This window comes from Procambarus clarkii, chromosome 13 (genome assembly GCF_040958095.1).
Source record: "Procambarus clarkii isolate CNS0578487 chromosome 13, FALCON_Pclarkii_2.0, whole genome shotgun sequence".
Taxonomy (NCBI): Eukaryota; Metazoa; Arthropoda; class Malacostraca; order Decapoda; family Cambaridae; genus Procambarus; species Procambarus clarkii.
The window spans coordinates 14,529,689-14,553,806 of record NC_091162.1 but is presented as its reverse complement, the minus strand read 5'-3'; the positions used below and the strand labels follow the sequence as shown (position 1 = coordinate 14,553,806).

The 24,118-nt window shown below is 43.4% G+C and overlaps 1 protein-coding gene across 3 annotated transcripts in view; it reads right to left on the bottom strand.

The window, feature by feature from the left end:
• LOC123757133 (nahoda) overlaps positions 1 to 20,563 on the bottom strand; it is a 290,479-nt gene extending 269,916 nt beyond the window's left edge. For all 3 annotated transcript variants that reach the window (XM_045740555.2, XM_069323679.1, XM_045740557.2), the window contains exon 1: positions 20,410 to 20,563. The gene's annotated coding sequence lies outside the window, so the exon portion shown is untranslated. The remainder of the gene's footprint in view (positions 1 to 20,409) is intronic.
• Between the last annotated feature and the right edge of the window lie 3,555 nt (positions 20,564 to 24,118).

Sequence of the window (24,118 nt, the reverse complement as noted above, 5' to 3'; positions counted from 1 at the left end):
ATAGAAGATTAGGAAAGTGTTAACGTATGATATCCATAACACACACTAATGATTTTCGTATTAAAAAAAATGTATGTTGTATTTTTGCATTTTTGCAACATTGTTGCAAGCACAATGTTACCAAAATAGGAAACATAATTAAGCCTATGACGAGGGGAAAATGCGACTCGCATAAATAAATAGGTGAAAGGCATAAACAAAGATCCTGTCCCCGTTCTCCCTCACAACAGAGGGACAAGGGCGGGATAGAAACGTTTGGGCATGTTTCTTTTCACCCGGTTTTTCCTATTCACCAAGCAGTAAAAATATACCCTGAAGTTACGCAACTGTTATGGGATATATATATATATATATATATATATATATATATATATATATATATATATATATATATATATGTATATATATATATATATATATAGTTTTATAGAAATACGTTGTGAAGGCGCCTCATTGTAACAACCTTGGCAAGATTAAAGCATAGGAGAGAAAGATACAAGTGTGGAACAACTAAATCTAAATGGAATCTGTTTCACACAGGTCTAGCGCGCTCTTCCTTTCCCATAATGTTCACTCGGCTCTGTCTTTCCGTCCATCCCTGTTCCTCAAATGTGTGGCCACGTCTGTGGTAGAAAATAATAATAATAAAAAAAAATCCCTGTTCTGATCTCCCTCTATTCTCCCATTCTTTTATCTCTATCCCATCTTCTAATCTGGGCATCCTTCCCAGCCTTCATCACATCGACATCTTATAGTGTTGCGACCTTCATGTGTTCGGATGTGCCAAGTCTTGAAGAACCGCCGCCACACACCCACAATCTTCACGGGTCTCAAGATTGTGGATTGTGGCTCCAATCTAAACCCCTGTCGCTTACACCCTCCCCGTGGCTGCTTATTTCAATCTATATCCAAACACACAGGATGTTTATCTGTTTGGCTGTCCAAGGTTGGGAGAGGCTAGGCTTGCTAGCTTCTTTTTAAACGTTGCAGGATGACTAACTGGTTGGTGTGGGGGGACTGTTTTAGGTGGGTCGGGGGTCGGCACCCATGATATTCTTCATGGGTTCATGGTTCAACCTTTCGAGGTCGTCCTGGGCACCGCCGGGTAATGCTAGAGATGACACAAGAGAATATTATAAATAAATGATTGATGATGTGCTTGGAAGATTGTCTGAGGAGTGTGAAAGTCACCTGATGTGGTCCTCTGACATAACGAGACATACGGTGAGTGACTTTGCCACTCAGTGTTCACTGTGACCTCACCTCATAATTAGTTTAATTAGTATCTTTTGTAATTTCAATTTGTTCAGCATTATTATTCATATAATAATATAGATATAGATTTTTTATATAGAATTTTTTATTTAATCGTATCCACACTTTTTTTCGTGGTCGGCGAAGAGATATCTCAAACCTAGCAAACGTCCTGGGAATTATTTCCTCAAAACGTGTGAATAGACGCAATGAACAAAACATTAATTTTATAAGTATTTTTACAGTGTGTGTGTGTATGTGTATTCACCTATTTGTACTCACCTATTTGTGTTTGCAGGGGTTGAGCTTTGGCTCTTTGGTCCCACCTCTCAACAGTCAATCAACTGATGTACAGGTTCCTGAGCCTACTGGGCTCTTATCATATCTACATTTGAAACTGTGTATGGAGTCAGCCTCCACCACATCACTGCCTAATGCATTCCATTTACTAACTACTCTGACACTGAAAAAGTTCTTTCTAACGTCCCTGTGGCTCATTTGGGTACGCAGTTCCACCTGTTTCCCATTGTTCGCGCACCACCCGTGTTAAAACAGTTTATCCTTATCTATCCTGTCAATTCCCCTGAGAATTTTGTAGGTAGTGATTATGTCTCCCTTTACTCTTCTGTCTTCCAGTATCGTGAGATGAATTTCCCGCAACCTTTCCCCGTAACTCATGCTTCTTAGTTCTGGGACTAGCCTAGTGGCATACCTCTGAACTTTTTCAAGCTTCGCCGTATGCTTGACAAGGTACGGGCTCCATGCTGGGGCCGTACCTTAGGCCGTACGTACCTGGGGCCGTACCGGGGTTGTGTGTGTGTGCCTAAGTCGCGTCCAGAAGCAGGGTTTGGGAGACGGGTACTTGACAGTTCCCGCAGTCTCCAAGCGGAGGAGTTGCCACCTACCGCTTTGTTATCCCTAACTAATACCTGTTCTCTTATCTGCCGCGGGGATCTATAGCCATATTTGTTCTGTTTGTGGAGGCTTTGGGAGGGGAAGGGGGCTTATACCTCCGCTTCGTCAACTCTTTGAGAGCTTCTTAAAGCACCAACCACAACACAAAAGTATATCTTTAAAGCTATTAAATGATAGGAACCGCTGATATTTTGCCCGGGGTTGACGGCTCCGAAGGAGGCCGAGACTGACCGCCGTCAAGAAAGTTGGTAGTTAATTTAGGGTTACTTTCCTGAAAAGAATTATATATACAAATTCAGAGAAATTCATACTTGAATAATCTAAGTGTCATATCTAAAAAAAACAATAATGAGCAAAGCTCTCAAGCAGTATTTATATTTTGAATTCGAAATTTCGAATCAAGATTTCAAATCTTAACTGTCTGAGCAACCCTACAGCCTATGGATACCGGGAAGACCATCCCGGCCGGGATGGTCTTCAAAGACCAAAGGCCGGGTCTTTTTCTTCCGGGGGGGTAGGGAGGGGTATGACAAGGCAGCATAGGAGGGGGGGGGCAGTATGTCTGTAAACACACTTACGCTTGCCTACACCTACACACACAACTAGGTGAGTACACACACACACACACACACACACACACACACACACACACACACACACACACACACACACACACACACACACACACACAGGGGGCGCCGGTGGCTGTGTGGAAAGCACGATGCACTCGTAATCATGTGGCCCGGGTTCGATTTCCGGCGCCGGCGAGAAACATAATGAGCAGAGTTTCTTTCACCCTGATGCTCCTGTTACCTAGCAGTAAATAGGTACATGGGAGTTAGATAGCTGTTACGGGCTGCTTCCTTGGGTGTGTGTGTGTGTGTGTGTGTGTGTGTGTGTGTGTGTGTGTGTGTGTGTGTGTACTCACCTAATTGTACTCACCTAATTGTGCTTGCGGGGGTTGAGCTCTGGCTCTTTGGTCCCGCCTCTCAACCGTCAATCAACTGGTGTACAGATTCCTGAGCCTATTGGGCTCTATCATATCTACATTTGAAACTGTGAATGGAGTCAGCCTCCACCACATCACTTCCTAATGCATTCCATTTGCTAACTACTCTGACACTGAAAAAGTTCTTTCTAACGTCTCTGTGGCTCATTTGGGTACTCAGCTTCCACCTGTGTCCCCTTGTTCGCGTCCCACCAGTGTTGAAAAGTTCGTCCTTGTTTACCCGGTCGATTCCCCTGAGGATTTTGTAGGTTGTGATCATGTCCCCCCTTACTCTTCTGTCTTCCAGTGTCGTGAGGTGCATTTCCCGCAGCCTTTCCTCATAACTCATGCCTCTTAGTTCTGGGACTAGTCTAGTAGCATACCTTTGGACTTTTTCCAGCTTCGTCTTGTGCTTGACAAGGTACGGGCTCCATGCTGGGGCCGCATACTCCAGGATTGGTCTTACATATGTGGTGTACAAGATTCTGAATGATTCCTTACACAGGTTCCTGAACGCCGTTCTGATGTTAGCCAGCCTCGCATATGCCGCAGACGTTATTCTCTTTATGTGGGCTTCAGGAGACAGGTTTGGTGTGATATCAACTCCTAGATCTTTCTCTCTGTCTGTTTCATTAAGTACTTCATCTCCTATTCTGTATCCTGTGCCTGGCCTCCTGTTTCCACTGCCTAGTTTCATTACTTTGCATTTACTCGGGTTGAACTTCAACAGCCATTTGTTGGACCATTCACTCAGTCTATCCAGGTCATCTTGTAGCCTCCTACTATCATCCTCTGTTTCAATCCTCCTCATAATTTTTGCATCGTCGGCAAACATTGAGAGGAACGAATCTATACCCTCTGGGAGATCATTTACATATACCAGAAACAGTATAGGTCCAAGGACTGACCCCTGCGGGACTCCACTTGTGACGTCTCGCCAATCTGAGACCTCACCCCTCACACAGACTCGTTGTCTCCTGTTGCTTAGGTATTCCTCTATCCACCGGAGTACCTTCCCTCTCACTCCAGCCTGCATCTCCAACTTTCGCACTAGCCTCTTGTGTGGCACTGTATCAAAGGCTTTCTGACAATCCAAAAATATGCAGTCTGCCCACCCTTCTCTTTCTTGCCTTATTTTTGTTGCCTGGTCGTAGAATTCAAGTAACCCTGTGAGGCAGGACCTGCCATCCCTGAACCCATGTTGATGCTGTGTTACAAAGTTCCTTCGCTCCAGATGCTCCACTAGTTTTTTTCGCACAATCTTCTCCATCAGCTTGCATGGTATGCAGGTTAGGGACACTGGCCTGTAGTTCAGTGCCTCCTGTCTATCCCCTTTCTTGTATATCGGGACTACGTTAGCTGCTTTCCAAGTATCTGGCAGTTCCCCTGTTGCCAGTGATTTGTTATACACTATGGAGAGTGGTAGGCTCAGTTCTCTTGCTCCTTCCTTTAGAACCCAAGGGGAGATTCCATCTGGGCCTATAGCCTTCGTCACGTCCAACTCTAGTAAACACTTCCTTACTTCCCCACTGGTAATCTCAAACTCTTCCAGTGGTTCCTGGTTAGCTATTCCCTCACTTACCTCTGGAATTTCTCCTTGTTCTAAGGTGAAGACCTCCTGGAATTTCTTATTCAATTCTTCACACACTTCCTTGTCATTTGTAGTGAATCCTTCCGCCCCTATCCTTAATCTCATAACCTGTTCCTTTACTGTTGTTTTTCTCCTAATGTGGCTATGCAACAATTTAGGCTGAGTCTTTGCCTTGCTTGCGATGTCATTTTCGTATTGTCTTTCTGCCTCTCTTCTCATCCTGACATATTCATTCCTGGCATTCTGGTATCTTTCTCTGCTCTCCAGTGTCCTGTTATTCCTATAGTTTCTCCATGCCCTTTTACTTTGCTGCTTAGCTAGCCTACATCTTTGATTAAACCATGGGTTTCTCATCTTCATTTCTCTGTTTTCCTTTTGGACTGGGACAAACTTGTTTGCTGCGTCCTTGCACTTCTGCGTGATGTAATCCATCATATCTTGGGCCGTCTTTCCCCTGAGCTCTGTTTCCCATGCTATATCTGTTAGGAATTTTCTTATCCCCTCATAGTTTCCCTTTCGGTATGCTAACCTTTTGGTTTCGGTATCCCTCCTCGAGTTCAATAACCCTTCTTCAATCAAGTACTCAAACACCAGTACACTGTGGTCGCTCATTCCTACTGGGTCCTCAAAACCGATTTCTCTTATGTCGGAGTCGTTCAGAGTGAAGACTAGGTCGAGTCTCGCTGGTTCGTCATTGCCTCTCATCCTTGTGGGTTCTCCGACATGCTGCGTTAAAAAGTTGCTTGTCACCACCTCCAATAGTTTGGCTCTCCACGTATCCTCGCCTCCATGCGGTTCCTTGTTCTCCCAGTCAATCTTTCCGTGATTGAAGTCGCCCATGATGAGCAGGTGGGATCTATTTCTACAGGCAGCAGAGGCTGCCCTCTCAATTATAGTGTTAACTGCCTTGTTGTTGTTTTCATACTCTTGACTGGGTCTCCTGTCATTTGGTGGAGGGTTGTATATTACTGCTACTACTATTCTTGGTCCTCCCATTGTTATGGTGCCTGCTATGTAGTCTCTGAACTCCTCACAGCCCGGGATGGCCATCTCCTTAAAACTCCATTCCCTTCTCATGAGTAGGGCCACTCCGCCTCCTCCTCTACCTTCCCTCTCTTTCCTTATTACTGTATACTCCTGGGGAAACACGGCATTCGTTATGATTCCAGAGAGTTTTGTTTCAGTGACTCCGATTACATCTGGGTTAACTTCTTGTGCTCTTTCCCTTAGTTCACTTGTCTTGCTTGTGATCCCATCTATGTTCGAGTACATCACCCTGAAACTGACTCTCTTCTGCTTCTTTTCTGGGGGGGACCTTTGGGATCTGGGGTGAGTGGGAGCTGGGGGGACCTGGCACGGGGGGATTGGTGGAGGAGGGAGGGCTTGGGGTGGTGGGGGAGAGGGGGAGGGTACAGGGGGTGGATAAGAGGGGGAGGGTACAGGGGGTGGATAAGAGGGGGAGGGTACAGGGGGTGGATAAGAGGGGGAGGGTACAGGGGGTGGGTAAGAGAGGGAGGGTTGGGGAAGCATGGGGGGAGGAGAGGCTGTGGGGAATAGGGGAGTGTGTGTGTGTGTGTGTGTGTGTGTGTGTGTGTGTGTGTGTGTGTGTGTGTGTGTGTGTGTGTGTGTGTGTGTGTATGTGTGTGTGTGTGGAAAAAAATAAATCAGTTGATTGACAGTTGAGAGGCGGGCCAAAAGAGCAAACCCCAACCCTCGCAGGCACAACTAGGTGAAAATACACACACACAAGATTCAGCGGAATGCCACCAGACTCGTCACGGAACCGAGAGGTATGAGCTACGAGGAAAGCCTAAAGGAGCTGAACCTCACGTTTCTAGAAACCAGAAAAGTAAGGGAAGACATGATAACCACCTACAAAATTATCAGGGGAATTGACAGGATGGCCAAAGAGAAACTCTTTAGCACGGGTGGAACACGAACAAGGGGACACAGGTGGAAACTAAGTACCCAGATGAGCCACAGAGACATTATAAAGAATTTGTTCAATGTCAAAGTAGTTATCAAGTGGAATGCTTTAGGCAGTGATGTGGTGGAGGCTGACTCCATACACAGTTTCAAATGTAGATATGATAGAGTCCAGTAGGCTCAGGAACCTGTACACCAGTTGATTGTCAGTTGAGAGACGGGACCAAAGGGACAAAGCTCAACCCCCGCAAGCACATCTAGGCGAGTACAACTAAGTCCCCAAAAGGTCACCACACCCCGACACTAAACAATATATATTTTGTTTCAGTTGCACTTGTTTGAACATGGAGGTGAGGCGTGAGACCTCCCTCTCTCTCTCACAGTCTGGGCAGGTCATAACTCAAGTGAAAAATCCACAAGGGCCGTGACGAGGATTTGGCCCTTGTGGATTTGTTCATTTGATGCATCACGTTAGTGTGATCTGTCCTCTTAAAAAGAACGTCGCTTTTGGCCGTTTACCAGTATGGCCGAATTTGGACGTAATTTGAAAATGAAAAAAATATGAAAATAAATTTGGGATTTTTTTTTCAACAACAGTAAGTTAAGGGTCCTCTGATAGGTTAGGTGGGCAGGAAATTCTCATAAAGTTTCAAAACGTTATGAAAAACGTTAATTTAAAGTGTCCTCTTATAGCCTCTGCGCGTACGCCGGACGACTCAAATAGAAAACGGAACAGAACGTCACTTTTGTGAGTCGATTTCATTTCAAATTACGTCCAAATTTAGCCATATCGCGCATACGAGCCAAAAGTGGCGTTATTTTTAAAAGGACGGGTTGCTGTGTGAAGTCATAACTCAGCTGGGAGAGGGGCTTCTCCAGCCTCGCCGCGGCCAAACATGTATCATGCCAGGTTTGTTTGTAAACAGAGAAGGGCGACCATAGGTCACAACTCAAGAGATCCCCCCAAACAACATTAACCGTTACTAGAGGTCGCCAAAGGTCACAACGCTAATGGAACGGTGCTAAAGGTCATCAGTGACCACTAGATGTCTACAAAAGCCAAAAGAAGGCGGTAAAAGTTAATGAAATAGCTGAAGGTCACCACACAACACTGCTATAGGTCATTATAAACGACAAATGGGAACAAAATATCACCGGTAGTCACCAGAAATCCCCTGGAGATCATTAGAGTTTAGAAATCGCAAGATTCCACCAGGGAAAGCCTGGTCAGAGACTGGGCCGCGAGTACATTGATTCCCGGAAGCATTAATAGATAGGCAACAGATGGGTAGGGACATCAGTGATCAACAGAGATCACAAAGGGTCATCAAAGAACTTCAAGAAGTCATCAATACCTTAAGGTTACCGGTCAGCCAACGAATACCATTGACCGCCACAGCTCTTCTAAACACTCACAAGACACCACCAGAGGTCACCAGAGGTCACCGCTGGCACCAGAGATTATCAGAGGTCATCCGCAGTTCACCAGGCGTTATCAAACATCATCAAGATCGCCAGACGCAATCCAGACAACAGCCAGAGGTCACAGAGGGCCACCAGACACCCACCAAACGGCATCAGAGGCAATGAGAGGTCACCAGAGGTCACTAGGCTGCACCAGAAGGTGATCAAAAGTCACCAGACGGCACCACAAGGCAATCAAAGGTCACCAGATGTTATCACAGGTCACCAGAGGGGCAGATCACTAGACGACACCAACGGCCATTCACAGAACACCAGATTTTATATTATAAAAATAATATATGTAAATCTTGTATAGCCTATTGATGTTATCAAGAGCTCGAGGTGTTTGGTACATCATTGATGTACAGTGTCTCAGAATTAAGCCATGTCAGTAACGTGAGCGAACCCTTCGAAGTACCATGTTAGTAATTGTTTTATTTTGCCAAGTGGGGCTGGTTAATTGGGCAGCGTCACTTATCTTGTGAGTACACCACCATAGGAACAGTAATGGGCACGGTCACTCGTCCTGTGAGTGAGTATACCACCATAGGAACAGTATTGAGCACTATCACTCGTCCTCTGAGCGAACATATCACCATTGGGACACTACTGGACCGCGTCAATCATCCTGTGAGTGAACATACTGACATAGCAGCATGTCAGTATGTGACATGCTGCTATGTCTTCCCCACCCCTCCACCCCAATACGAAGAAAACCCGCTGGGTTATTCATCCTGTCACTTGTACCCAGACGCAGTTGGGACTTGACCGTCTCAAGTAATTCCTTGCTATAATTTAGCCCTCAAGTTTATATGTCCAGAAAGTGGTCTTTGTGATCAACAGTGTCGTGGGAATTGCGAAGGTCAATGGTTACGTTGGGGACTTACTTACTCCTTTTGGTCAAGAGCTGAGAACATCACGTCTCGGGGGACCTAGACACAACGTCACTAGACGTCATCAGAAGTCCACCAAAGGTCACCAGACATCATCAGAAGTCCACCAAAGGTCAACAGAAATCCACCAAAGGTCACCAGACGTCATCAGAAGTCCACCAAAGGTCACTAGACGTCATCAGAAGTCCACCAAAGGTCACCAGACGTCATCAGAAGTCCACCAAAGGTCACTACACGTCATCAGAAGTCTACCAAAGGTAACCAGACATCATCAGAAGTCCACCAAAGGTCAACAGAAATCCACCAAAGGTCAGCAGACGTCCACCAAAGGTGAACTACAGTGTCTGGACCAGATACACTAATTAGATTGTAATTAGATTGTCACAGGTCACCAGACATATCACACAGGTCATTAACAACCCATCAGAGGTCACAACAATACAGACAGACAGACAGACAGACTTTGATCAGAGAGAGAGAGAGAGAGAGAGAGAGAGAGAGATAACTAAGTAAAGTCCACGAGAGGCAAAGTAAAGGTCACCAAATCTCACCTGAAGTTACTAGAGACCCTGAGGAGTGTTGTAGAGTTTACCTCAGTGTAGAGTTTACCTCACTGTAGAGTTTACCTCGGTGTAGTTTACCTCAGTGTAGAGTTTACCTAAATGTAGAGTTTACCTCAGTGAGAGGTGATCCCTGTGGCTCAAAAGTAGCGCCCTCGCCTCTGTTTCCTCCAGGTCTTGGCCAATGAAGATTGACTGGGCGCCCAGCCAATCCTTAACTATTCATCAAGTAGTAATTGGGGACCTGGTTGTAAACCAACTGGTGGATTGTGTTCCAGGGGTAAACTAGTAGGAAAAGGCTCTACGCGACCTATGGGAAGGAAAAGCTCTGAGCATGATAACTAGAGTCATAAGTCTTAAACAAAAAGGCAACTAAATGTTATCAGATTTTCCTAGCTATCACTAAGAGTTCATCAGAGATACCAGAGCCCACTGCCACTCTACCAGAGGTCCATTAGAGGCCACTAGAGGGTCACAGAGTGGCACACCAGACCGCCAAACATCACTAGTAACCCATCAGAGGTTACACGCCACCACTAGAGGCGTGTAGAGGTCAACAGAAGCTTCTGAAGGCCAAACAGAAGTCACCATAGGCTTCTCGAGACCCGCCAGAGGTCACCAAGGGCCACCAGAGGTCACCAAGGGCCACCAGAGGTCACCAAGGGCCACCAGAGGTCACCAAGGGCCCACCAGAGGTCACCAAGGACCACCAGAGGTCACCAAGGGCCACCAGAGGTCACCAAGGGCCCACCAGGTCACCAAGGGCCACCAAGGACCACCAGAGGTCACCAAGGACCCCACCAGAGGTCACCAAGGACCACCAGAGGTCACCAAGGACCACCAGAGGTCACCAAGGACCACCAGAGGTCACCAAGGGCCACCAGAGGTCACCAAGGGCCACCAGAGGTCATCAAGGACCACCAGAGGTCACCAAGGGCCACCAGAGGTCACCAAGGTCCCCCACCAGAGGTCACCAAGGTCCCCCACCAGAGGTCACCAAGGTCCCCCACCAGAGGTCACCAAGGACCCCACCAGAGGTCACCAAGGACCCCACCAGAGGTCACCAAGGGCCCCACCAGAGGTCACCAAGGGCCACCAGAGGTCACCAAGGACCACCAGAGGTCACCAATGGCCCCACCAGAGGTCACCAAGGGCCACCAGAGGTCACCAAGGTCCCCCACCAGAGGTCACCAAGGCCCACCAGAGGTCACCAATGGCCCCACCAGAGGTCACCAAGGGGGCCACCAGAGGTCACTCGAGGCCGCTGGAGGCCACAGTGATAACTTAGGCAGTGACCGGAAGTGAGTGGGGCGGAGGCCACGTCACTTCCGGTCCAGCTGTGACGCCAGTGCACGCCATGTCCATGTCATTTGCTTGTTTAATTTTATACTATTTCCAGATTTATTTGATCTATATATTTCATAAATTTATACGTTCACTCTCTCTTCCCCCCCCCCCACCCCCGCCAACGAGACCTTTTCAATATTTCACGTTATCTAATTTTATAGTTTATCTATGTAAATTGCAAAAATAAATATAAATATTTAACATTTATATATATTTGTTTAAATTATTTATTTACTTCTATATTTTTTCATGTTTTTGTAAATTTAATTACATTTAGCATTTAATTTACATTTATATATAAATAGATAAGGAATAATACTTTCACCTGAGGGATTAATTTCCCCAACGTCACGTCATCTTAGGTGATTATTTCCTAACTGTCTTCCTTTGGAGTTCCTAGAAAAATCGTCTAGCGGGGGAAACTGATTCAGGCTTCTTTATATAGACACTAATTAAAATTGAAATTGAAATAAGTTTATGGAGGTAAAATACACACAAAGGGATGAGGTAGCTTAAGCTATTCTCACCCCGTTCAGTACATCGTGTTAATACATATATAGACACTAGAAGTTGTTTTCACATATTCGTACATTAAAACATTGATTGTAACCATGATATATATATATATATATATATATATATATATATATATATATATATATATATATATATATATATATATATATATATATATATATATATATATATATATATATATATATATATATGTGCCAGTTTAGACCTATTGTCTTGTGTAGGACCCTCTGTCCTGCGTGACAGTGAATACCAGCATTATCCTCACTTTAATAGGACTTAATTGAAATCCTCAGATTAGGCAAAATTGTAATTAATTTTGTCAATAAAGATGTTAATAATAATAATAACTAAACGCTTAAGGAGGACAGGAAGTGTGACAAATTGTGCCTGCACTAGAACTTTCTGGAGAGGGGGGGGGGGGGGGGGGGGGGTGGGGATGTGGAGGGGGTTACGGGGCTTCTACCACTCATCTACCTACACTTTCCTATCTACCTACACTTCCCCATCTACTACTCTACACGTCCCTATTTATCTACCGGTAAATAACTAGTAAAATGCTGTTACCTGTAAAAAGTAATAATCTTATCAAGACCAAGAGGAGAGATAATTATATCATTCAAAAATAACTCAAGATTTTTTTTATGTTATCGTAACGAACGCTACTAATGAAACCTATTAAGAAAATATTGCGTTTTCTATGCACTGACTCGATAGATTAGGCGAGTTGCTTGGGTTCGTACGTTCCTGGTTAGGCTAAAAGGTTGCATTTTGTACGGAGCGGTAAATCAAGAGAGCGGGGCTGAATTATCAGTGAGAAGCCTTATGCCAGTATGTAGCGAAGAAGTAGCTGGAACACATAACTGAACCCATATGTATGGAAGGAGACTGACAACGTATCGGTCTATCTTAGATCCTTATTGGATGGGATACGAGGTCAAGGAGCTGGGAAAAGCGGTCATGGAGCTAGGATAAGAGGTCAAGGAGCTGGGATACAAGGTCAAGATGCTGGAACAATAAGACAAAGTGAAGTAGCCGAGCCAACCGTTGGGGATCGAACGTTGACCCTGAGGAAATGCATGTTTATCACTCAGAATGTTCGGTAATGTGTTTATTGTTTGTGATGTGTCTATATATGTATGAACACGTTGTGCTGAACTGGCTGAGAATAGCTTGAGCTACCTCATCCCTTTGTGTGCATTTTACCTCAATAAACTTATTTCAATTTCAATTAAATTTCGACCTGAGGGCAGGGAGGCTGTCGACCTTCCAGTCCAAGTGGAGAGGTACGTGATATAAGTTATGACAGTGATGATATACTGTATATGTCATTATAAGATCATAACATTTGCAGTAACACTGTTTTGCCTGATGGCTAATAGAGATTAAATACGCGTAATTAACACTCTTCAGAAAGGCGAAGAATAAGTGGTGACAAAGACTAATGTACACATGGATGAAAGGTATAACAAGAGGAACATTTATGGGTTAAATATGAAAACATAAGAAGATAAGAGTTAAGGAAACCATCCCATTTGCAAACCAGTATTTACCCAGATCTTTCGTACAGTGTAAACTTCCAAATTTACGCCCATCGTCTCAAGCTATATTTTTGTGCTGATACTGACATAAAATAGAACACGAAACAATGGATACAAATTTATAACATTATAGTCAGGAAAGACCTGGATAAATACTTTTTAAGATATTCATGGCGTTGGAGATCTATGGAAGAAATTATTGAATAATAAAGTAATATGTGGGATCCATGTTTGCTATATTTTGGTAGCAGCCTTCCTTGTGTATAAATTAAATCTTTGAAAATGTAATATGAATTACGAAACGCATTCAGGCGTCAGACCATTAATAAAAAAATGAATTTTGGAGAAAAAAAATATATAATATAATATATATAATATATATTATATATGATCGAATTTCGGTAGATATAAACAAGAACTGCATTACACTGACCAATAAGCCCGTTGCCCTTACTACTTACTCTTATCCTAGTGATCAAGCCATGGTCACTAACGATGGATCAACAACGTGATTCGTTTGTAAATAATGAGACTTCCAAATTTTTAATATCTCTCTTGCCCGGAGCCTCGAGAACCCTCAGGAACGCCACTGACTGACCGACCTACAGCCCCACTCCCACCACACTCTCCCACCTACAGTCCCACCACCACACACACACCCACGTACAACCCTACCGACCGACCCTCGCAACCACCGACCCACGTAATTTCCGACAATTACCGACCGACCACGAGGAGATTCTCGTGACCTACTTTTTTCCGCGCCAAAATGACGCGTCGTCTCTTTGTTTACCCTGTCCTGTTGAGGACCACCTCCACCTGTCCTGCTGGGGACCGACCACCACCTGTCCTGCTGGGGACCGACCACCACCACCTGTCCTGCTGGGGATCGACCTCCACCTGTCCTGCTGGGGACCGACCACCACCTGTCCAGCTGGGGACCGACCACCACCTGTCCTGCTGAGGGACCGACCACCACCTGTCCTGCTGGGGACCGACCACCACCTGTCCTGCTGGGGACCGACCACCACCTGTCCTGCTGGGGCCCACCTCCACCTGTCTTTGTTTACCTGTCCTGTTAATACCCACCTCGACCTGTCCGTCTTCCAATCTATATTCGTATTTTTGTTTATCAGTCTGAATCTGCATATCTACTCTTCCGTCAATGTACCTATATACCTTACCGTCAACCTGTGTAAATGACTGCCCGTATGTTTGTCTGCTCGCCTTTGCCTGTCTACTCGCTCCCATTTTAGACAGATTTTATAGGAAGGGTATTAATGTTCCCAAATGGCAACTGCATACCAAGAATTGATATCCAAAGTTCTCAATAAAATTAGTCCTAAAAATCATACGAGGGTTTTGCTAACATACCTGACTTAACGCCAGCTGCCAATATCGAGATAATTTTTACCTGCCAAAAATAGAGGAAAATGCAGTCATTTTCCCTTCCAAATTGCCTTTGGCATCATTAACTATGCTAACATGAAAGTACATACTTTATGGTACAGTTAAATAAACAAATCCCCAGGAAAGCATTTTGTTTACCAGACTATGGCATTTGGAAAGCATCACTTTGACTATAAATAACTTAATGGGGCTCAGCAAACGCCTCATACATTTTATAAGATCGTCATTTTCATTAGATATAAACTATTTAAGGATAAGTTTCAGTCATGTTAGTTACCTGATGAAGCTGGAGTCAGCTTAGGAATAAATGATCGCTGATCAAGTGATGTTCTTGAGACAGCAGAGCCTCTAGCTGGTGGCTGAGTCTTGTGTTGTTCTTAGCAACTTTTGGTTATCCATGAGGTTGGATCAGCTGAGGGAACCCTGAGACAATGAGCTATGTACATAGCAGTGAGGCCACTCATATCTCAGGCTACCAGCTTCCATTTCTTGTATTGTAGCATGATGAACCACTCACTCAAAACGGACTGTGATTTGCACAAGATTCACACCGTTAATCAAATCTATTTTCTAAGTGTTCGTAACTGTATTGAAATTATTTAACTATTCCTATGAAGGAAAACTATTTTTGTATACACATTCAAGAGGAAAGGTTTTGTCTGGTGATTTCTACTATGTGGCCATGAGACCTTCATAAACATTAAACAAAAGTTTTTTCTCCTGATAAGGTTACTGTTTAATGTTCAGCTTCTAGTCCTTGAATTATTGGTATTGTCACCGCGACCCCATTGTACGTTCTTGCTAGGCTTGTGCTATCAGGCCGCGCCCCTGGTCACCTCAGGCACCCACACTATCACTAACACTTCCGTAACTTACTGTGAGTCTCATTATGCTAAGGTGCGCTTATTCGCATACAACAGACCTATTATATTTACCTGAAGTTACAGTATTAAAAATTTGTCTCTACAGCAAAAGAAAAAAGTCAATATGTGAATATACACAAGATCTATATAAATATACAAGGAACTGATAATACGAAAATGGTTAATTACTGGTTAATTACAGCTTGGCTTCACTTTCACCTTGTGATCCTATTTTATCTTACCCTCTTTCATACACCTTACCTTACCCCTACCATTTCCTCCCCTTCTGTCCTACCCTTACCCTTCACCCCTACCCTCCCCTCCCTGTCTTTAATAACTTTTAATTCAGTCCTGATAAGCCTTCACACAGTGTTGCCACATTTGATAACCCTTCACACAGCGTTGCCAGACCTGACAACCCTTCACACAGCGTTGCCACACCTGACAACCCTTCACACAGCGTTGCCACACCTGACAACCCTTCACGCAGCGTTGCCACACCTGACAACCCTTCACGCAGCGTTGCCACACCTGACAACCCTTCACACAGCGTTGCCACACCTGACAACCATTCACGCACTATTGTCCACATTCTTCCCACCCGCTCCCAAGACCGGAACAAGCCTAATTTTTTTTAAGTTTCATTGTTTAAAGTTTTTGGTTTAAACTTTTAATTTTACTGAATGACATTTTAGTTGTTTAATAAAACTCGAATGCGTCGTTAACAACACATGTGCACGATTAGTTGCAAACAAATGATAGAAATGTTATATACTAGATATATTTGGAACACTTAAATAGTCCCCTAAAATCAGTTGGGGTGATGTGGTGTTGTCTATTGCATCATTTCACCAAGCTCTCGTCTAATCCCCCCCCCCTTCACCCCAGCTCTTCCACTCACTCCAAAGAATGTTGAGTAACGATAAAGAAGCTACTTTGACTGCAAGACAAGACACTCGGGCGAGGCATTGTGTCCACCTGTTTATCGGAAACCAATTTAGTTCCGCTACAATACAGAAGTAGCCCGAGGCCCCGGAGCCCCTTCCGGAAGCCCGCGGAGCCACGTTCCCTTCCGTCAGGTCCAAAGTGGGCCCCCTTCCGTCAGGTCCACGGTGGGCCCCCTTCCGTCAGGTCCACGGTGGGCCCCTTCTGTCAGGTCCACGGTGGGCCCCTTTCGTCAGGTCCATGGTGGGCCCCTTTCCGTTAGGGGCCCTCAGGCGCCCATTTCAACATTGAACTTAAAAATCACAATATTTCAGACAACCAAGGCTGACAGAGAGCAAATCAGACACTCAAAGGGCAGAAAGTTCTAGTGTAAAGCGTTATATGTATAGAATCGAGAATTATATGTAGGGACAGCACAAAGCATCCACTAGACAGCGTGACATTGTAAATGCCAGAATTAGGCTGGGGATATAGATATGAATAGCAGGTGTCTGCAGGTCATGAATCTCCCCAATGGTGTGAACTATGTGAACAACAAACCCTAAGAGACACTCTCAAGCACTATATCTGTGAGTGCCCAGTTATCAGCGATCTCAGACCGATTGACATGAGATACTTAGAGCTCTATAACTACCTCATACTACGGATATTTGAAGATATTCTTGTGTTCTACCCAAAGTTTGTTCGTGCAGGCTGGCTGACCAGACTCACATTAGGTAAACTAGTAGCAAGCACTTTATCTATACTTTTATACTATGTAATCCTTCATATAGGATCCGGTTGCAGCACACTGATGTGTACCTAAACTTGTTTGACTGAATAAGGGTCGGTTACATCTCACGTTTAAATGGGTGATTAGTTCAACGGATGTATGTACTGGAAGTGTGACTCAGAAACATAGTTTATAGTGGTCAACCTCTCACTTGACCTCTCTGTCTATGGGTTGATCCCAGTGACCCCATGGTGTCAAGTTGACCCAAATTTAATTTCTTAACCCTTAGCTCAGGAAAGAAGATTCAGAGAAAAAAGGAATCCCAAATTCCCCCTTACATTCTTGTAGACTATATCCAAAGATACTAAGTCATTGTTTTGTAACACAATCCGCCATGGGGTCAACTGCTCTCCCCTGGTTGACTTTGTCATCAACCACCGAATCCCAAACACACTAACTAAACATCACAAGAGTCAACGTTGATACATTCCATTATTTAAGAAGTCATACAGGCCCTCTTATCTAAGAGGTCACAGGCCACCTTATCTAAGAGGTAGCAGGCCACCTCGACACCTAACCCTTTGTTGGGGTAGTGTGTTGGCCACCTCAACACCTCGCTCCCCTTTGACCTTAGTAAGGGAGGGGGTGTTTGTCTTATGGTCGATGGCGATTTGTTGTGCTGTGAGTGTGACCTTTGACAGGTGTGTGACCTCGGGGGAGACCCTATGACGGGTGACCCCATGTAGAGAACACCTCGTTTACAACGACCAAACACAAGGGCAAGCCTTTAAAACCATGTTCTCACCTATATGTGCTCGCCTAATTGTGCTTGCAGGGTTGAGGACTAACAAATGGAATATTTAAAAAGGTATTACATTTATCAAAACAAACGAGAATGGGGAAAAGACGGATAAGTTGCCAACTTACCGAGGCCAATGTAGGAGGGTCGACTTAAATGACTAAAGTTATTCTATGGGATGCAATTCATCTCAATAAACTTACTTGAAATTCAAGTTTAGACTCAGAAAAGACCAGGGTAAATACTGGTTTGGGACTAAATCAACTCCTGTAGATCATTAGATCATTCATTGTCATGAATGAATAGTTTGGGTGTGTGTGTGTATTTACTATGTATATTTACTATTTATACCTGCAGGATCGAGCTTTTAGCTCTTGGACACCGCCTTTTTAACCATCGGTTGTCTAATGTAGTAACTCGTGACCTATTTTTTCTCTATCATATATTCTACACACATTTTTCTTACGCACACCCACATCCCCTCCCCCCATGAAGCAGCCTATAGCAAACATCTAAATCTCAGGTACCTATTTACTGCGAGGTGAACAGAACATCAGGTGACAAGCTGTCTATTGGTGTCTGTCTCGGCCGGGAATCGAACCCGGGTTCTTGTGTAACACCACTATATATATAAACTAATAATAAAATATTAATAATGTAACCCTGCAAAATTTATATATAGTCTCTATGGACAAGGCAGATGGTGGCAGCGTAGTTAATCCTGTGTAGCATTCCCTTAGAAGTGTACCTTTGGTTCCAGTATAACCATTAGTAGTACTGGAATATTTGGTGTACAAATTTTGCAGGGTTACATTATTAATGTTTTATTATTAGTTTATATGTATAGTGGTGTTACACTTGGACTGCAACTCCTGAAAGCTGTTGCAGCACCTGTGGTATGATGCATCACAAGACACTTCTCAACTGATTCTGTTGACACTGTAACGTCACTTTACACTGACGTCACGAATGCTACTCTTGTTCATGTATTCACCTCTCCTTCTGTTTGACAACTTTAACTTTGCCATCTTATCCATGTATTACTTTAGTTCCATACTTCCAGGAAAGTCCATGGAGACACCCTAGTCTTTGTTTAATAACAGAGACTTGCTGACGACAGGCGTTGGCCGCCACAACACTTGAGTGTGGTGCCTGTGGACTTACAGGTGACCTTGCTCGGGGTCACACGTGTATACTGTCGCTCTTGTGGTCAAGGTCACAGGTCACGCAACTTTGGACTCGGGAGGGCCTGCAACTTTGGACTCGGGAGGGCCTGCAACTTTGGACTCGGGAGGGCCTGAGAGGTTACCTTGGAATATAAACCTTAAATGAATCCAGATGATTCAAACCCCAAATAATTTTAATAGATTACAGCATATTTTCTATGTAAATATAAATATCCGTCTGGACTAGGATGGAGGCCAGACGCTTAGGGCTAGCTTCACCCAACTTTTCCTAATCATTTATGTTATCTACGTGTCCAACATGGCAGGTCGGGATTGGTGTAAAAGAAAGTACTAGGTAACACTGTTCCCTTCACGAAAACCTCATAATACTATATGACTTCAATGAATTCTTATCATTTGTTTATTTTTGTCACATCAGAAACTGTATGCACTGATCACGTCAACATTTTTTTTAAATCTAAATCATAATATTTATCCTTTAAACCCTGAAAAAAAAACTTTGAGGATATGGCCTTTCCCTTAGACTTTATAGATTGCGTCCGTCCTGCGGGATGGGGAGTTTCAGTATCACTGCTACCTTGAGGATATCCTCATAATGCACCCAGAGTCTGCCAGTATGACTAACCATCCTGTGTGATGGGGATTTTTAGCATCACGTAGCATCCTTTTGGACACACTGTACTTCCCTTCATATAGCCTAGGGCAGCTGCACTAATGCACATGTACCTAATGTGTTTAAAAAAAATATCTCAACAAGGCAGGAAACCCCTGCCCAAATGTGGTTTTATTATTTCCTCTTTTTCTCTCCCTTATATATATATATATATATATATATATATATATATATATATATATATATATATATATATATATATATATATGTCGTACCTAGTAGCCAGAACGCACTTCTCTGCCTACTATGCAAGGCCCGATTTGCCAAATAAGCCAAGTTTTCATGAATTAATTGTTTTTCGACTACCTAACCTACCTAACCTAACCTAACTTTTTCGGCTACCTAACCTAACCTAACATATAAAGATAGGTTAGGTTAGGTTAGGTAGGGTTGGTTAGGTTCGGTCATATATCTACGTTAATTTTAACTCCAATAATTTTTTTTTTACCTCATACGTAACGAAATGGGTAGCTTTATCATTTCATATGAAAAAAATTAGAGAAAATATATTAAATCAGGAAAACTTGGCTTTTTATGCAAATCGGGCCTTGCATAGTAGGCTGAGAAGTGCGTTCTGGCTACTAGGTACGACATATATATATATATATATATATATATATATATATATATATATATATATATATATATGCATTTGTAATTTCCTTAAAAACTCCTTCTTACCCTCAGTTAAGTAGTAATAAGGTGAAGAGAAGTGTTGTAGCGGCAATAAGAGATTCCTGGCATCCATCTCCGGCCACGTTAACTTTCAAGACAACTTTTAAGTGCATCTTGTAGTGCATTTCTTACCTTACTCTCCAGGAGCTAGGTCCTCCGGGCACCCTGAAGCACACTTATCACCGCCAATCACTTCACAGGACTACAGCTGGACTGGACCTTAGTGCACAAAAGTCAATTGTGGTCGTCAGAAGGCGCCGCCGTGTTGACAGCTCCGAGGCCTCCACGCGACTGTTTACTACAAATTGCTTATTTGGCTGTATTATCGTTTATACTTGTTCCTTGATGTTGTAGATTTATTTTGTTTGTTTCTTCATCTTTTAATTTATGTGGATTGATATCAATCTTTGGACAAAACATAAAATCTTTTTAGCCATTTCGTTTTTTGTGGCGAGGAAACTTTGGATTAAATTGATTGGTGAAAAATGTTCTCCCCCCAAACGTAAACAAACATTCACCGACAAGCGACACCAGTCTATACCAGTCTTGTGTACCAGCATGTAAAGAACTCCATTTATTATTATTATTATCATTGTTGCAAAGTGAAGGAGCCAAAATTCATTTTTAAACATAGAGCTTCTCCAGGATTTCCCGCGTCGTGACGTCACGTGACGTACATACAAGTTGTGACGTCATTAACATAGTTGCCAGGTAACACACACTTAATTTATATATATATAATGTCGTAACATATTTATATATACTTTCTTTCAGTCACATTATTATTAAAACTAAACCGTAACAAGCTACATATGCTGGCAAAATATAACAAGAAGAAAGATGATAGACTACTTCGATCTATTTATTTGTCAAGCATCGTACATTGATATCGTAACGATGCGTTTTTTTTTAACCCGCTGAGCCCCGAGAAATTTCCAGGACCATCACATATAACCTTGAAGTAGTTCCTGTAACTCGTTTTACATTCACTTGCAACGGGAATATTGTTAGTTATGCAAAATTAAAGAATTTGCAGATATTTATCTATGCTAACATATATCTAGTAATATATTTAAAAAAAACAGCTCGAGCCTATTCCTTTTTCCAGTATAATCAAATCATTGTGTACATATATTATTAACAAAATATTTGTAAAGTGCTGAGCCTTTACCCTCAAAGGCACTAATGTTATATTGAGATGCATTTCCTTGATATCTGAATTCAACAGGTTTTGACGCATTCAAAGTAATTTTATTTTTATTTTAACATTGTACACACACTGTATTGTAAGATAGATAGATAGATAGATAGATAGATAGATAGATAGATAGATAGATAGATAGATAGATAGATAGATAGATAGATAGATAGATAGATAGATCTTGCCTAATAGGCGTGCTCTTTATTTTCTCCCACTAGCTTCGCGAGAATTTTATAAATACCTGGAAATTATGTATGAATGATTATTGATATTATTCAATAGCGGTCGAGGTTGGTAAGTTAGTATTGGTTTAAAATATATAAAGTTAGCCTGACTGAGCAGACTGAGACCTCTCCCTTCCTTCAACCTAGTATAGAGTCATAGTATGAATCTATAGCCTATGAAGCGCTTAGGTCTAATGAGGAGGAAATTATTAAGTTCTCAGTTGACTGGTACATTAAGTAAACATTTAACTGCAAACTTGAAACAATTACAGATTTGTTGAAACACTCGATCCGTTGCAGACGAGGAACGATTTCGTCCGTCCTGGATCATTATCTAGTCGTGTGTGATGATTGATAATGCAGACGAGGAATCACAATAACGTGGCTGAAATATGTTGACCAAACCACACACTAGAAAGTGAAGGGACGACGACGTTTCGGTCCGTCCTGGACCCAATCTCTAGTCGATTGTAAATGGTCCAGGACGGACCGAAAAGTAGTTTCTTTACCTTCTGGTGCGGGATTTGGTCATTAGTATTCCATCTGTTAAAAAATGTACGCTAATGTTCCGCCATATATTACGTATTGTTATAAGAAAATGTTTTATGTCTGTATTTTACACATTTTCAAGGAGTTAGATGATTATATATATAAGTAATTAGGAGGTAATTCAAGATGTTGACATGAAGCAGGTAGGCAGCTCTGTCTGGGTTTTCCCGCCCCTGCTGAGATCAGCTGATGGCAGCGGCGACGGCTTCCTCTACTGAACTGACTCTTCTAGTGCCTGACTTCCCTGTCCTCATCGACTGCCTCCCCTGACCTGCCTCTCATAGGCTGCCTCCCCTGGACCTGCCTCTCATAGGCTGCCTCCCCTGACTATGCTGACTAGGCTCCCATATTGCCTGACTTTCTCGACTATCCCGACATAACTATACCAGCAACACAAGGGGTGCATGAAATATACGCACCCACATCCGCCAGCAACATAAGTGTTGCACGCAATATACTCCCCAACAACCGCCAGCAACACAAGGGGTGCACGCAATACGGTACTCTGATGGTGTCCTTGTAACCAAGGGCACGCCGCCTCCCTCTCTCCCTCAAGTTCTTATATGAGAATTCGTAAAATTATTTTCCTTTACAAGTTCCTAAATGTCAAAACTCAATGTCCTCAATTTAAAATTTTTATCTTATCTTGATGTTCAACTAATGTAAACATGGGCATGATGTTCACTATTCTTAGGAGCCTAGCCAACTGAAATATTTTAAGTTTATCTTCTTGCCAATATATTTTTTCGATAGCTTTATTTGGAACCCAAAACTCTTTATTTTGTTGGAAAAAAAGTTTGAAAAAAGACATAAGTAAATGGTTGCTAATAACTGCGTCACTCATCCTTTGCGTCATAGTGACAGTATCGGACAGTGTCACTCATCCTGTGAGTAAACTCACCATCAGGCGAACAGATTGTCAAACATCTGTCAACTCTTACCATCTTTTAACAAGAGGGAGGATGAGTAGGCTGGCAGGGGAAGGAGGGATGGATGGTGGGGGTAGAGGAGTAGGCTAGAGGGAAGTTTTTTCAAGAGAGAGAAGAGGAGGAGGGTAGAATTGTGGGGTACCACCCTGTCAACACACCATCCATTCCTTCCCCCACACAACACCAACCACTATACCACAACACATGTAAGGTACACACACACAAGTGCTGGGTGATAAAAATAGGTTGTGTCTTGTTACCGTGGGAGGGCCAGGGGCCACATCCCAGGGTGGTCCGCGGTCAGCCGGGTCAAGAGGGGCCAAGTTTATTTTCGAGCAAGGTGTTATTCTCATGTTGACTGCAAGGAAATAACAGCGTCACAGGATTTAATTGCGAGCCATAAATCTATACCCTGGGGCTGTGTGGGAGAAAAGGAGTGTGGAGAACTAGCATGAGGGTGGTGTGTCAGGAGGCTGAGAAGTGAGGTGTTGTAGTAACACTGGCAGACATGGAGAATCACCTCAGAACCCCTAGGCACTGCAACACAAGGCTTGCCCTGCTTATCAAAGTATTATTTGTTGTTAATGAAACAACAGCCTCATACCGTGTGGGGGCCCGACTCTTGAGAGGGGCCACCACACGGAGAGCCAACCGCACCCAAATATATGGTTTACAATTAGTTCCAGAGGTACAGTGGATTTGTTTTTCTGCGGGAAGGGGCTGGCAGAGACAAACCGCTCTCACTGGCACTGCCATGAACTTGGTCACATTCTGAGGCCTTCCTGTTTCCCACCAGAGGACCAGTAACATCCATAAACCAATAAATGTGCTGACTGCGGAGCACATGTGCTGGCTGTTTCTAGGTGCTGAAGAAGACCAAAATTTTGCCCCGAGGGGCGAGTTTATTAGGCAGCGCCACTCATCCTGTGAGTGGACAA